Here is a 3907-nt window from a genome sequence, read left to right on the forward strand (position 1 = left end):
CACGAATTCCGGGAGGGTAGTCATGTCTGACATGGTATATAAGAAGACTATGATTTACTAATAAATCAGTTAGTGAGGAGAGATGGAGGCAGAGACGGCTGGGCCAGTAACAGCAGATGCCCTGTAGCAACACTGAGAGGCGGGTGTGGATCATTAGGCAGGGCCGAAACTAGGATATCTGTCACCCGGTGCAAGGTAGCAATTTTGTGCCCCCCCCCCTTCCCGTACCTGGATTTTGTCCTTGCTCCTCCATAAGGCAGTGCACTAGTCCCTGGTATAGGGACTTACATTATTCCACATTATGCCATACACTGTAATGCCTATTACCAAGTGCCACTTACATATTTGCCCGACACCATTGTATGCCCCACAGTAAGGCTTCTAATTACTTTAAAATTACCTGTTTGATGTCAGGGGTTTCATGTTTGTTGCCAGGGGGTTTCATGCTCATTGCCAGGGGGTTTCATGCTCATTGCCAGGAGTTTTTATGCTCGCTGCCAGGGGTGCTTCACTGGAGAAGATGCAGCTTTCAGCATCTTCTCCCGGCACTTGCGCTGGCCTAACAGACACTAGAGGTCCAGTAAGGATCTCTAGCATCTGTCTCCTCCTTTGCGGCGGCCATTTTTGGATGGCCGTTTTCTGACTCTCCAGCCCCCAAGCCACCGTGAGTCATCCCTTTTTCACCCCCTGCATTCTGGCACCCGGTGCATGTGCACCTCTAGCCCCCCCCTAGTTGCGGCCCTGCATTAGGTCTATATTGTCTAGATCAGTGGTTCTCAAACTCGGTCCTCAGGACCCCACACAGCTCACATTTTCCAGGTCACTCAGCAGGTGCACAGGTGTATTCATTACTCACTGACACATTTTAAAAGATCCACAGGTGGAGCTAATTATTTCACTTGTGATTCTGTGAGGAGACCTACAAAATATGCACTGTTTGGGGTACTGAGGACCGAGTTTGAGAACCTGTGAGCTAGAGCAGAGGTTCTCAAACTCGGTCCTCAGGACCCCACACGGTTCACGTTTTCCAGGTAACCCAGCAGACTCACAGGTGTGTTCATTACTCACTGACACATTTTATAAATCCACAGGTGGAGTTAATTACTTCACTAGTGATTCTGTGAGGAGACCTACAAAACATGCACTGTTTGGGGTTCTGAGGACCGAGTTTTAGAAAAATATTTATTTTCCGCAAGAATATACAAATAAATAGATTAAAAATCATACAATATGATTTCCGGAATTTTTTTATCTGATTCTCTCACAGTTAAAGTGTACCTATGATGGAAATTACAGACTTCTCTCATCTGTTAAAGTCATACTTACCTACTTTGCTGGGCAGCTTTCCGGGAGGAGCAGGAGGGGGACTTGCTGCTCTCCTCTTCAGGGGGCGGGGCCAGACGATAGACGGCATTAGGCCCCGCCCCCTTTACAGAAAACCCCCGTGATTCGCGGGTCCGTGAGGAGGGGGCGGGGCTAAATGACGCGATTTGCCTAATTTAGCCCCGCCCCTTCCCGACGGACCCGATAATTTCAGGTAAAATCTCCCCATCCTGCCCACTTCACTAGGAAGTGGGCGGGATGCGGGAGATATGCCTACTCTTCCGGGATCGCGGGGGGTTACCCGAAAAATCGGGAGCCTCCCGCGATTCCCGGGAGAGTAGGCATGTATGGTTAAAGTGCAACAACTTGCACAATCGGAGGCTGTCCAAATACTTTTTTGCCCCACTGTGTGTGTGTGTGTATATATATATGTGTGTATATATATATATATATATATATATATATGCAAAGCTGTGTAACTACACTGCCGAGAACACTGAACACTGGCAGTGTAATTACTGATTGAGGGGAGGAGAGTGGGTGGAGCTCATTGGACAAGTGCCATCTGTCTTTGCAGTTTTCGGTAGAAATAAGGATTTTCCTTGTATAACGCCATTCTCAGATGGCGGCTCAAATCTGCCGCTTTCAGTAATAAGTCACACCTTTGGACGCACATCAGTCGCACCATCGGACATTAGAGCAGCCCTATGGCTGCTAAGTACCGATACCGTATTGTTGTTCCTGTTCATTTGTTATACATGACCTCTGGATGTGTGTACCCAGCCTTAGTGTATGTTGTTTATTTTAGTCTATTCTTATATACACACCTTTATAGGATTAATAGGTGTCATAAATCTATTGTTCCTGCAAATGGGAGAGTGCATGCCAGCTAGGATGAACTCCGCACCCTAGATTACATACCCTATTCATGTGCAAATGATAGCGTTGCTGAGTAAATGTATCCAGACTGCAAAGGGAGATTCACACTTGATGCTCAAGGGTTCATTTACCAACATAGCAACCACACGATAGTTCCGCAACAGAGAAACAAGAGGCAATGGAGTTCTTACAGCAAAGACTCAGGGTCTCATTCAAATCCGCTCACAAGCGCTGAGCACTCGCAAGCGGGTCAATGTTGAGGCCATGAACACGCGCAGCGGCCGCACTGCACGTGCGCAAGCCCCGGAGCGAGAGAAATTCTCTCGCTGCGGGGCTCACTACAAAAGGGGCAGCTGTCGATGGTGATCGACAGCTCGCACCGTTTTGTAGGCGGGCTGGGGGGGTGGCTGGCCAAACGGAGGCATTCCCGAAGGAACGCCTGCCGTTTGGGGGCGGCTGAGCTACCGGCTCTGTCAGAGCAGAATACTCACTGGGGCTTGCGGCAGACGAGACCCTACCACAAGGGTCTCGTCGCAAGCCCCGATGGTCTCGACCATCACCACCATCAACCTGGTCACTCGCTAAAGCTGTGCTTAGCAAGTGGCCAGGAGGCCGGATTTTAAATGTGAAGCGGCCGCCCTCGTTCAGTGTTTCAGAGCGAGCGCTCACATTTTGCGAGCGGCTCTGAATGAGGTCCTGAGAATGAAGACCGGCTCAGGCGAAGAATGCTGAGATCAGGTACCTTATATAGGAGAAATGAGGTGCTGGCTCCCCTCCTCTCCCTTTATATGTCAGGGTCACCAAAGCCTTTTCTTGGCATATTGTTTTTCTCTCTTTACATCTGCTGTTTTAGTCAATTCAAGTTCCAATATCAACTCTACGATGATGACATGTTAATCTACTTTTCCTTCAATGACCTCTCCTCTCCTCCATGTCTGATTGCCTCTCTGCAATCTCTGATCTGAATGCTACCTCCAGCTCAATATAACACGTAGCTCATCCTCTTTCCCCTGCCCAAAGTCATGTCCTCCACTCCAGTCTATTTTAAGATTGATGGTGACATTATATTCAGGGGTATATAGTTTTTAGAAATGGAGATTTTGTCCATAGCAACCAATCAGATTCTTCTTAATATTTTTTTAAAACCTTCTAGAATAGCTAGAATTTTGATTGGTTGCTATGGGCAACATCTCTACTTATAAATTCTCTCACTTTAGTAAATATACCCCTTAGAGTTCATATCTACTTGGTTCCACTCTCTAGGATTCAAAGATTCTTCGTATTATAATAATCTGGGTGCTGACACTTAGGCTTCCTTATTATTCCCTTCCCTGGCTTCCAATTTGCTGTTCCTTCGTCTTTTACATATTTTGGTTGTGTTGTATATTTGAAAATTGTATCCTCTTGCTGATCATTTCTGTCTCTACTGCATATATTTTGTCGAATGCAAAATAAATGTAGATTACAAAAAAAAGTATAAACTGCTTAACTACCACCTAACTTAATTGCTCCGTCCTGACTCCTGCATACATGCCTACCCTACCGGAAGTCGCGGGAGGGTCCCGATTTTTTGTGTAACACCCCGCACCCCCGGAAGGGAAGGCAATTCTCTCGCATTCTGAAGTGGGCAGAATGAGGAGAATAAGGAAAATTTTCTTGCAGACCGGCGTGAGTAGGAGGCGTGACTTAAAGTTGCGATTCTGTG

Source organism: Taudactylus pleione, unplaced genomic scaffold (genome assembly GCF_031769625.1).
Source record: "Taudactylus pleione unplaced genomic scaffold, aTauple2 ptg000198l, whole genome shotgun sequence".
Lineage (NCBI taxonomy): Eukaryota > Metazoa > Chordata > Amphibia > Anura > Myobatrachidae > Taudactylus > Taudactylus pleione.